Source organism: Rhineura floridana, chromosome 10 (genome assembly GCF_030035675.1).
Source record: "Rhineura floridana isolate rRhiFlo1 chromosome 10, rRhiFlo1.hap2, whole genome shotgun sequence".
Classification (NCBI taxonomy): Eukaryota; Metazoa; Chordata; class Lepidosauria; order Squamata; family Rhineuridae; genus Rhineura; species Rhineura floridana.
The window spans coordinates 75,682,827-75,696,054 of NC_084489.1; the positions used below are offsets into that span (position 1 = coordinate 75,682,827).

General features: G+C 39.8%; 1 protein-coding gene across 1 annotated transcript in view; it reads left to right on the forward strand.

Moving 5' to 3' along the window:
- The window catches only part of PTPRN2 (protein tyrosine phosphatase receptor type N2), a 1,065,701-nt gene that overhangs the window by 801,332 nt on the left and 251,141 nt on the right, over positions 1-13,228 (forward strand). The window lies entirely within an intron of this gene.

The window sequence follows — 13,228 nt, forward strand, 5'->3', positions numbered from 1 at the left end:
CAGGTAGGTATTTATGATGATAGCAAGACATCCCTTTCTCATCTCAGCTGAGTGATTGGGAACATGGTTCTTCAGTTCCTACACTTTTCAACTGAGATCTGATTTATTTTCAGCCTTGGAAACAGTACTTACCTTTGTTTAGGAGCTGACCTCACCTGATTGTTTGATCTCCCACAAAGATGCTACTTTCCCCTTCTTCACTCCTATTTTCTCAGATCATTGCAGTCTCCCCAGTGCTCTGATATACACCCAAAACATATGAATATTCAGCCTTTCAATAAACAGTGGTACTTGTCCTATGGGAACAACACACACGACAGTAAGTAGTTTGAAATAGCTGAGATAACTGTACTAACGTCGTATATTTTGTTTGTTCCCATGAGCAGGTAGGTAGATTAAACACAGCATCATAAGGTGCACATTTTCTTTGAAAGCATTTTGAGTAGTTTAGGAATTTGGGGACACAGGATATAGTTTGAGAGAAGCTATAAATTCAACTAGCCGTCAAAAGTCTTTGAACAAGGGAAGGGTTGAAGAGAGAAGCTCTGCCCAAGTTTCAAGCACATGAACATAACACCCCTACTTGCATCAGAACGAAGTTTGAAAGATACTTAGCAATCAAGTTCCATCTAAGTCTGTGTTGTAGCTTGGAGCATGTTAAAGTTTAACAAATTTATTATGGCATAAGTTTTCATGGACTGGAGTCCACTTCATCAGATGACAGCAATCTACCATGAGTGGTCAGTTCTTTTGTCGGCCTCTATTTTGTATCTGAAATGCTGCAATAGCAAAAAATAGCAAAAAAGATGGACTAAATAAGGTTAAATTTGTTGGGTGTTTTTTTTGCAGGTTGACATTCTTATCTGGAGCCTTATAGCCAGATAGAAAAAGGTAGCATTTTTTGCTCTGTCTGAGCCAAGCATTGTATGTTGTGGGCTTAACATTCAGCTAAGCTGTGTGTTTTCTGTCTGTGCAATCAAGCTGCAGGTTTTCATTTTTCCCCATCAGTCACAAATGTATTTGCTGAACCAGTAGCATAAAGGAAAAGAGATGGAACCAGGCTGGCATGAATTTTGCTAACCACCTCACCATCTCAGCTCATGCTGCATGTCGCCAAAACTTATGAGCTTATATATTAAGAGGACAAGAACAGTTGAAAAATAAAATCTGTGGCTCACCGTTTGGAAATGTCTGTCATTTTTTATTTCACAGCCTAACACCTGCTGCTTCCATTGTGTCCTGTTGTATGGCTTTCCATGCTGCTTTCTGCTATGCCAGAGTTCTATTAGTCAATCTGTATTTTTTTATATGGATTTGTAAAATATATAGGCACCATCCTAAAAGCTTGTAGTGAGATGGAGGGAAAATATAAATTGAAAACAAGTATAAAATATCCCAGTTTTGCAAAATAATTCCACAAATGTTGCTTGCCTTCCAAAATACCTATCCATACCTTGTCCACCTTGTCATTTATGATATATCAGTGATATTACAGTGAGGGGAGGAGGAAGAAGAATAACCGTTCTCATTTTTCAAAAGCTTTCCTATCTAGTTATCTAGAGGTGATCCTTACTCACCACAGGCTACCAGGAAAGTGACTCTTTGCAAGCCTAAAATACACAATTAAAATATGATTAAAGCATATAATAAAGGAAGACATAAGACACTCCATGCCTTAACAGTTACCCTCTGGCAGAAACCATGTTCTGGCTATACCTGGTCTTGTAAGACTCAACAGATGCTGAGTTCTAGGAGGAAAGGTGTTAATAATTGTTGGCAGCCTCCAAAACGCAGTCTATCAGTGCAATCTGATACATGTCTATTCAGAAATAACCCTAATTCCCAGGTATAGGATTGCAGCCAGTGTGGTCTAGCTGTCCTGACATGGCACGCAAGTGAAAAACGTGGAGTTGTACAAATTGTTTTAATTCAAAGATTCAAGCCACCACCAAATAAATTGTTCCTGTGAAAACACCGTTCTTTATCTATAGATTTATTAATATCTCAAATTTATAAATTTGCTTTGTAGCCCATATTTCTCCATGCAATCAATGGTAAAATCATTAAAAATGAAAAGAGATCGGTAAAGCAATAAAGAACAATTTCAAAAATTAATAAAGCATAGCAATAAGAAGTCATAAAACCCGTTAAAAACAAACAGAACAGATAGTTATCAATCTGAAACTGAAAATACCAAGACTTTGAAGTAACTATCTTCTGAAGTTGCAAAGGGAGGTGGGTTAGTGGGCCTCCCTGGAGAGGAAATTTCACAGCTAAGACCATAGATATTGCAGTGCCCCCACTGCATTATCTCAGATGGTGGGGGATTCACAAAATAATTTTTATGGAATATCTCAAAGCAAGGGGAGGAATATTGTGGATGATGAATTCCTTCAAGCAAACAAGGCTTGGACAATGTTGAGCTTTAAAGATTAAAAATCAGCATTTTGTTTTGTGATCAGAAACCGATTACTAGTGCAGCCTCCTCAAAGTCAAGTATAACATTGTCCTATGGGCAGGCACCATCAGTTCAGGAGTCTTACGACTGCATTCTAGACTGGATGGAGTTTCTGAGCGGTCTTCCAAGGCAGCCGCACATACAGCACACTGAGTAATGTTCTTTAACATCTATATCAGCCTTTCCCAACCGGTGTGCCTCCAGATGTTGTTGGACCACAACTCCCATCAGCCTCAGCCAGCATTGCCAATGGTCAGGAAAGATGGGAGTTGTGGTCCAACAGCATCTGGAGGGACATTGGTTGGGAAAGGCTGATCTATATGAACTCACTGGGAGAAGTCATCAGAAGTTTTGGGGTGAGGTGTCATCAACAGGCAGTACAACTCTTCTCCTTGTCTTTGGAATTGGGTGAGGCCATGTAGATGTTGGCCCAGTGTCTGGATGGGGTTGCACTCCCCTTGAAGGGACAGGTATGAAATCTAGGGGACTAGCTGCTTGATATAGGATTGTCACTGGTGGCACAAGTAGTGTCAGTGCCATGGAGTGCCTATTGCCAGCTCAGCTATTCCTGGACTGGCTTAGCCTAGCCACCGTTATCCATGCTCTTGTAATCTCCTCATTAGAGTACGTAATGTGCTCTATATGGTACTACCCTTGAAGACAGCTTTTAAGCTGTATTTAGTGCAGAATGAGGCTGCCAGAGTTCTGAGCAATGTGGTACATCAGAGTCATACAACAACAACTCAACAGGAACTGCACAGGTTACCTATAGACTACTGAGCCTAATTCAAGATTTTAGTGTTAACATATATAGCCCTAAATAGCCAAATATTTGAAAAAGCATCTCTCCCTCTGTCAGCTGGCCAACATATTAATATCTGCAAAGGAGACACTTATAACGTCCTACCATTGGGCGAAGCCCAAAGTGCAATAACACAACAAAGCACCTTCTCTGCAGTAGCACCCCATTTATGGAATTCCCTCTGCTTGGAGGAACAGCTGGCATCATTGCTATTTAGCTTTAGCTGAAGAAATATCTCTTCACTTAGGCCTTCAGACAAATTTGATCTAATAAGGCCACCAGTATATTAACAATTTCCCATCTGCTGCATAGTAATGTGCTTTTGTTTTTATTTTTTTAGCTTGAACTTTATTATTTTAATGTACTGATTTTTGTCTTCTGTCTAATCAGATGGATTGATCTCATCCCTGTCTTGCAGTTGGCCTCAACTCTATTTCTACCCGATGCACTGACTAGCCTGTAAGTGAAGGAGTTATAAATAGAAGGGCAGCTTCACAGTGAGCGGAAAAGAAAGAGAGATTCAGCTATGAGACTGGGCATGCCCTCACCAGTCCATGCATTAGCTCAAGTCTAAAAATGTAAAGAAAGGGATCCACTTCCCACATCAGCTTCCTTGATGATTATCCCCATGTTTAGCTGCTTCACCTGTTGTCTGTACCTGTACCTTAAAACAGAATTTTGAACATCAACCCAGTTAATTTTCTCAAAACATATTTGATAGAGTGAGGTTATTTCTTTCTTCTGTTACTAATATATTTAATCCATGTCTTATGCTGCCCCCTTCCATAATTTCCCAAGCAATAAATTGTAAATGAGATGGCACCAGGAATACACGTAATGTAAGCTCTGCTGCATTTTGTGAGAGATCTTTCCATACAGATATTTTCACAGCTTTCCTTTTACTGCTCAAGTAACAAGATGTGATTCCATATCTCCACCCTTTTAGACTTCTCTAGTTTTTCCCTCTTTTGTGTATCTTGCTGAAGAGATAATATTCACTCTTCTCTTAGGCAGTCATTTTCTGGGTAATTTCTTTAAGTACCCATTGCTCATTTCCCCCACTCTCTTTTAAGAGCCTTCTGGGAGTGGATTACTAGATTATACATTTAATCTACTTTTGGATGTTGTTTCTCTCCCTTGCTACTTCTGCTATAAAGGTAAAGGTAAAGGTGTCCCCGCACTTATAGTGCGAGTCGTTTCTGACTCTTAGGGTGATGTCTTGCGATGTTTACTAGGCAGACCGTATATATGGGGTGGGATTGCCAGTTCCTTCCCCGGCCTTTTTTTACCCCCCAGCATATGCCGGGTACTCATTTTACCGACCACGGATGGATGGAAGGCTGAGTGGACCTTGACCCCTTTTACCGGAGATTCGACTTCCTCCTTCTGTTGGAATCAAACTCCAGCCGTGAGCGGAGCTTCGGCTGCGTTACCGTATAATAAGGGTATATTGTCATTGGGTACTGTAATAAGGACACTGTTGTAAATTGCAAATGTTAAATTAATGTACATCTATTCTGCTAGCAAATTTACTATTTGCATATCTAGATACATTCGCTGCAAAGTAGATTAAAGTGGTTTTAAATAGTAGCTCTAGCCATTTCACAAGACATGCTTTGGTGGTCTAGGAGAGAAGCCAAGTTCTCATAATGATACTTAATAGCACCATCAGTACATGACATACATACCTTGTTTGCATAGTTGAGGTTCAGAGGCTGGTACCTGAGGATTGTTCTTTCATTAAACAACTCTTGTTATATGAACAAGAGGATTTCCAGGTTATCTGCACAAATTGGAGATAACCTTGCTATTGGTTAGATTATACTTCTCCAAAGGACAAATGGAGGTGACTCCAAGGCCCCATATCATGTCAGGGGCTATCGACACACCTTCATTTAACTGAGAATGATGGTTGACATTCCTGATACGGATGACACCTCCTACCGGAAGGAACAGACAGGGTCCACTAAAGCCTTTTGCCTCCTCTCCAGGGGGGAGGAGTCATCCTTCTCACGAGACCCTGCCTGTGGTTGGTGATGGTTGAGTCCTCTTGTTCTCTCTTGAGTATTAACTCTTTTCTTGGTCCTGAGCCTTTCCTGTCATCTATTTTCTGAGTGTGTGCTTTTATGCTTCCTCCCTTCCCTCTTTGGTGTTACTACAGTTTTTGTTATACTGGGTGTAATTTTTTTACCTCAATACATTACTCTGTAATTTTTCCTGTGTGTGTGTCTCATGGCTTTTTCATTTCCTTCCCCCTGTTTTCCCTGTGTGGTCTAGGGGGAAGTGTCATGTCGACTTCAGCCTCTGGCTAGCTCCTTGGGTGAATCAGAGATTGACGTGAGTTTAGGAGTTATCATTACTGAGTAACTAATGCGATGTACACAGGATTTTATTTTCTGAAATAATCATAAGCACCTTCTCATTATATGTTATTCTTTGATAGATGAGATATTTCATGAAGTTGGAAGCCCAAGTCTTCTGATTCCACAAGAACTGAGACTTTCAGACTTAGAAATGTCAAGTTCAGTGCCTGAGCAGCAGACACAAAAAGATCTTGCTCGACAGCCAATCCAAGTTGGAGAATAGCAATACTGAATAAAGAATATAACTCCTCCAGAAATACGTTGTTCTGCATTTTGCCCATTACATTTACAGTGAGCTTGAGTACACTTAGAAGTACACCCAGTCATGTGTGAGCTACTATCCTGCCAGATGCTCTCATGTGGCTGGTGGCTGCATCTGAATGTTCAGTCACACTGAGAGATCCTGGACTCTGTCAATCAACGCAGATAATTCTCGCTAGATGGACAAATAGTCAAACAAGTAGTCAGACACGGTATGCATTCCTAGGCTCAGTACTCTGATTAAGATTATGTGTACATTTTTACAGCTCTTTCTAAACATAATAGTTGCAAAATCTGAATGTCTTCTATAGTCAAAGGTTGCATTGCTCTATAAAAAAAGCTTGTCTTCCAATCATATCAACCTTTGATTAAGACGTTATTCTATGTTATCTTTACAATTTTTGCTTCAAAAAGAATATCCACTTAAAATATGTTGGGTTTGTTTGTTTTTTACAGCAGATAGGTTTTAAAGTACAGAATCTATAACTTTCATACCATTGTTCAACATAGTAGATGTTTTTGGTTTTCTGTGGTTAGTAAAATGCAACCACCTTGATCTTCACTATATCTTGAAGTGGGCACAATCCATACATGAGATACACCAACTGATGGGCTTTAGGATTTGGTGGAAACCCTGTATGCCAGTGGAACTTGAGATATATCGTTGGCAAGACAGGCATACCAGTGGAACACCTCACATACACCAGCTAAATGGTTGAAATAGGGCAGAACCATGGGTGGGATATGGTTGGCACAGCTCATTTATGCTACACCCTATAACTCTTCATAGTCATGCTCCCATTGACAGTGGCACTTTACAAGTGCAAGACATTTTACGCTCTTTGACTTCAGTGGGAAGGAAAACATTTTTTAAAGCCATCCCATGTCAACCACTACCCTACCCACATTAATAACTATAGAACATAGGATATTGTGTAAGTCAGCAGTCAACGACAGGAGATACCACCAATGTGTATACTCCACATAGGGAGACCATAACTCAGATTATAGGATTTGTGGCATGGACTGTATTTGTCTGACCTCATGGCATATACACTTAGAACCCATAAGGGGAACTTTTGTGATGGGTAGGGATGGGGGAGAAATTCAACTCAGTTTGCATTTTAAGCCAGATCTATAAAATCCGCACTTTTTGAAACAATATGTGAACCGAAACACAGCCACCTTTTGAAATTGCCTGTATCCAAATGTTGTAATGCAGTTCTACAAGCAAAGAATGTTTACAAAAATGCATATATTGGGTAAGTGCGCATAAAATGAATATATTAGTGAAATTAACATACAAAAATGCATTATGTTAGGAGAAATTGCTTGCAAAAATGTATACATCAGTAAAAACTGCATACAAAAATGTGAGGAGAAATTCACACTAAAATGTTGATGAATCTTCATGAAGATTTTTTCTTTTTTAAAGATGTGAATTGCTGTAGAAATGTGGAGAACTGAATTTAAGCTTGGAAAAATGAGACACTGAGACTTTAGTGATGGCGATGAAGAAAAGACACTTTGTGCAGAAAGAGAGCACTTTGCACAAGAGAGTTTGTTTCCAGAACACTCATATGGACATTCATTGGCAACATCTTTCCCCCTAAGAATACTATGGGAACAATGCCATATTAAGATGTAACAGCATTCCCAAAGGCATTCCATCCCAGGAATCAGCCAGGCTGTGAGAGGTTTGATGGTAGTGTGGAGGGTTGCTTTAAAAAAAAAGGAAAAGAGAAAATTCGATACCTCATCAAAGTGCCTCCACCAGAGTTTGAATTAATTTGCCCCTTCCCCTGAAACACACAAAATCTAGTGGGCAACACTAGTTTATTGCAGTGGCTCCCAAACTCAGGTTGTTTTACAGTGCTCTTGAACCTTTAGTAGATGTGCAGAAGGGAGGGTTCTGAATTTGGGAGAATTACACCATGCCTTGGAATTCTGAAAGAAACTAGAAGCTTGCCCAGGAGGGGGCCTGGCACTCTTGTACAGAAAGGGCTACACCACTAGAAGGCTCATTTTCCTTCATCCTTGTGACTGACTTTGTTCTTCCAGCATAGGTTTATCATGATGAAATCAACAATAATTCCTCAGCATAGCAGGATTCCCAAGGAGCTTGATAAGAACTCAATCTGCCAAAGATGAGATTTAAAACCATTAGCATTACTTCTGTCATTACCCTCACTGCAGATATTACAAACGTGAAGAATTTGATTCCTTCTCTCTATTGGTTGAAAAAGTAGCCATTACTGCCAGGAAAACAATGGACTGTTTCTTCACAGCTGTTTTTAAAAATTAGACTAGAAGTGAATGCTGGGCACCTTCTAATACATGTGAGATTCTTTCTTCAAAAGCAAAGCCAGCCATTGGTAATAGCAATACTTGCTACAAAAAGCTTTAACATTTTACTGCCCTCTTTGGAATGATGAATTCAGAAAATGACAGATTTAAAGAAAACAGCTCTTGTGAAAACATCAAGTCATCTTACGTCACAATGGCACACTGCCCAGTGTCTTGCAGAGTACAGCATTAACCCTGCATAATAAAGAGCTAACTAAAAAGTCTCTTGGGTAGCTGGTATTTTCTTAATGTCTTAGGAACTGCAGAATAGTTGTGTCCTGAAAACATCGGGCGTGAACAGTTTGTAGGCAGCATTACATCTAGCTAGCTAGCTACCGTATGGATGAACCTTACATTTCAACGTTTATAGTTTGAAGGAGATCTATTTATGTTTGCAATCTTACTCATAATTTATTTATCCTAGCAATAAAAAGTAATATTCACTGGATTTTAAGACACATAAAACAGTCCTTTTGTTTCCAGAAACTAGTATCTAGAAAGCAGTATTGAGCAACTGCATAGGAATGTAGATCTCCAGTGATCATTTTAGCCTGCTGGAGTAGCTGAGCTGGTCATTCCGGGAGTAACAAACACTGCCCTTTCACCTATATATGCTGTGGTCCAACTTTTAGTTGATTAACTGGTTAAATAACTTTTGTTCACTTAAAAATGTTTCCCTGATCAATTGGGCAGCAGATTGTAGCAGTTAGAGTATTGGACTAGGACCTCAGAGACAATGGTTCAAATCGCCACTTAGCCATGATGTTCACTGGGTGACCATGGGCCGCCAACCTAACCTACCTTACGGGAATAATGTGAGGGTAAAATGGATAGGATATATGCAACTTTGAGCTCTTTAGAGAAGAGATACAATGTAAATGTAATAATAATAATGATAAAAATAATAATAATAATGCATCTGTGTTAGAATTGCTTTCAATATGTCTTTTAATATCTTTAACCCTTTTTAAATATGTTTTTAAAGTTTTTTTAATGTTTTTAATGTTGTTTTGTTTTAATATATTTTAAGGTCTTTTTATGATGTTTTAAAGTGTTTTTAGTGTTTCTGTTTGCCGCCCTGGGCTCCTGCTGGAAGGAAGGGTGGGGTATAAATAAATAATAAATAAATAATAAATAATAATAATAATAATCCGGAACAGCTGTAACTATGATACCTGATATAACACAAGTCTACATCATATGGATGGCCCTCCTTCTTTCGTAAGAAGTGGTAAGTGGCGGTAACGCAGCCGAAGCTCTGCTCATGGCCGGAGTTCGATTCCAACGGAAGGGGGAAGTCGAATCTCCGGTAAAAGGGGTCAAGGTCCACTCAGCCTTCCATCCATCCGTGGTCGGTAAAATGAGTACCCGGCATATGCTGGGGGGTAAAGAAAGGCCGGGGAAGGAACTGGCAATCCCACCCCATATATACGGTCTGCCTAGTAAACGTTGCAAGACGTCACCCTAAGAGTCGGAAACGACTCGCACTACAAGTGCAGAGACACCTTTACCTTTTACCTACATCATATAAAAACAAAGGTGGCATGTTTTCCTCCTCAGAATTATTGTTTTTATTCATATGAAAAAATATTCAGAGTTAAAACAACTAATTGGCTAAAACTGATACAATCAATTTGACTAAGGCTGCAATCCTGTGTGTCCTATTAAACTTATTGGGGTTTACCTCTGAGTAGATTGCACTGCATTTTTTTAAAATGTTATTTATTTATTTATTTATTTGTTTGTTTGTTTATTTATTATTTGATTTAGATCCCACCCTTCCTCCCAGCAGGAGCCCTGTTTTTTTTTTAATCAAATGACAGTCCTGATAAATACTGTTAAGTACTGAGTTGCTGTGCTGCTCGCTATCAGATACTCTCCCAGAGACCTGTGTACACTATTCATTTTCTATCCATACGTTGCTGGTATCAAACAGAGTTCACATCTGCATCAGATGTGGGAAGCCTTTTCCTATCACTAGCAGTCATTACTGGTCCTAGAGAAGAAGCATAGGGATGAGTTTCCACACACACACACACATCTAGTATCTAAGATGTGGAATCTCTGGGGTCAGCCCTCCATAATCGTCTCTGGTGAAGAAGATGCAGCCAGGACATAGTTTGTCTAATGGCTGATGATGGCACTGATAAACCAAATCAGATAACCATATCAGATGCTGGAATCACAAAGAGGTATTCCTTATCTGGTAAAGTAACCAATCAAGCATGAGTGCATAACCTGTCCTAGTATGATCAAGGACAAGTAAATGTGCTTAGTGTCAATCTGTCTTTAAAGAACTGAAATGTGAAAATGTCGATTTTCTAACAAAAAAACATGTTGTCCCTAAGATCAGCCTGCATACCTGAGCACTGGAAGACAGAGATCTATAAGGTTATGCATGTTGTGGAGAAAGTGGACAGAGAGAGGTTTTTTTCCCTCTCATAATACTAGAACACAGGGGCATCCAATGAAGTGGAATGCAGCGCATAGTTAAACTGCGGAATTCACTCTCGTAAGAAGTAGTGATGGCTTTAAAAGAAGATTAGATAAATTCATGGAGGTTAAGGCTATCAATGGCTACTAGCCACGATAGCTATGAATTACTATTACCTCCACTGTCAGATGCAAAATGTCTCTGAATGCTGTGAATCACAAGTGGGGCGAGTGCTGTTGCACTCAGGACTTCTTTGTGGGTTTCCCATAGGTATCTAGTTGGCCACTGTGAGAACAGGATATTGGACTACATGGGTCCTTGGCCTAATCCAGCAGGGCTCTTCTTATTCTTATGAAACGTTCACAACTGTGTTAGATGGAACTTGCTTTTCTTAAAACCATTTTGGTGTATTACTATAATCAAGAATGTTCTGTGTTTCTAAGTCTGGTGATGCAAATATAAAAAATGGCCTTTATTGCTAGAAATGCCTTTTGTTTATTAAACTGTAAATTATCTTATAGAATCATAGAATCATAGAGTTGGAAGGAGCCTTGTAGGCCATCGAGTCCAACCCCCTGCTCACAGCAGGAAATCCACAGCTAGAGCATCTCCCGCAGATAGCTGTCCAGCCTCTAATTGAAGACATCCAGTGAAGGGGATCCCACCACCTCCATAGGCAGTCGGTTCCATTGCCGAACCACCCTTACTGTCAAGAAGTTCCTTCTAATGTCCAATCTGAATCTACGCTCCTGCAACTTAAAACCATTAGACCTAGTCCTACCCTCTGGGGCAGCAGAGAACAAATCTGTACCCTCCTCTATGTGACAGCCCTTCAGGTACTTAAAGAGTGCAATCATGTCACCCCTCAGCCTTCTCTTCACCAGACTGAACATGCCAAGTTCCTTCAACCTTTCCTCATAAGACTTGTTCTCCATACCAGCTATCATCCTCGTTGCCCTCTTCTGGACCCGCTCTAACTTGTCTATATCTTTCTTAAAATGAGGCACCCAGAACTGAAGCAATAATGTTTGTTTACTTCACGGTCCTAAAAAAATGGAACCCGCACAGAGATTTTGCACTAGGTAGATTTCTTTCTTTCACTCAGCTGACAAAAACTATATAATCAACAATATAAACTCATTAATTTGTTGTCAGATCTATAAATAAGATTAATAATCTGGGGGTGTGAATGCTTTCGTGTGCCATGAACTCTGCAATATGCCACATATAAGAGAGCAGAGAACATGATTATTATTACTCAGTTAAATGTACAGTAAAAGGACAAAGGCAAAATTATATCTGGAACCACACAAGCCACCCCAGCAGAGACAAGCCAGTTGGACTAGTGATAAAGGAAGGCTCAAAATTGCTGTTGCACAGATCTGGATATATTCATTTCTTGTCCAAAGTTACTTGTTAATATTTTTAAGATGCTGAATGCTATACTGAATCCACAAGGTCAGACCCTTAAAAGGTGTCTAAATCTAAACTCCCCCCTAATCACTGTATATCACTGAAACCTCCGCTTCAATCCACACCTCACCTACTTTGGCGAATTAAAGCAAATGATAGCCTGATATCTGGTGACCTGTAGAAATGAAAGCCAAGCCCTCAGGTGATTCCTGTTATTTTATGCAATGCCACTTGATGGAGGATATCAATATTAGATGATATCCTTTTCTCTGCCATTCAGGGATTGTATCCTATCAGCCCGACTCAAATGGGCTTTTGGCTTCAGTGATTGCAATGAATGAAAATGTCTTAGAATTCTCCTAATAATTCTAGCACTGCTAACCAAGGTTGAATTGAGAGCCCTCTACTACAGTTATCCTTTAAGACCTTTCCTTCCAGGAGAGGGAATTATCCTGAGTTGCTGAGATGAAATGCGAGTCTGTTTTGTTCTCTCTTTTCTTTGGCCCCTGCCACATTTCTTGTTTGTTTGCCTGAAGGCTTCTTCTTCTTCTCCCCCTCCCCCCCCCAGCCCCCTCCCCCCTCCCCGCTTAATATTGTTCCTCACTAGGTTTGTCTCAAATCTAACCTCATCCTTCTTTGTCTTGTCTATTTTCTCTGATTTCTTTATTTCGAGAGAGAGGCAGGGCCATTGCCATTTCACCCCTTTCCTGAAGAAAAAACAACAGCAGCAGTATTCCTTTAGCAGCAGTATTCCTTTAGAATAACAGAAGGCGGCAGCTTTATTATAGGTTAGAAATTGGACCAGTTCAAACAATTCAAGAAATGCAGTTTCAATAACACCAGAGCTTGCCAGTGAGCAGAATATCATTTGAGAAATTACTACCTGAAAGGATACCCGCCTGCCAGCTTCTCATCCAAAGTGTGAGCTGCGCCCTCTCTTCCAAATTTTTAAGCCAATTCCCAGAAGTGCTCAGATTTCAGCTGCCATGCAGCTCTTTGACTCCTCCATGACTTTTTGCTGTCTCAGTGAAAAGATCTTCCTGCTTGCTCTCTCAAAATATTTTAATAAAAATATTTGCCCTCTGAAAAAAATATTTCTTCAAAGGTATCAAAAGGCATTAAAGCAAAACAAAACTTTTTTTAAAAAAATG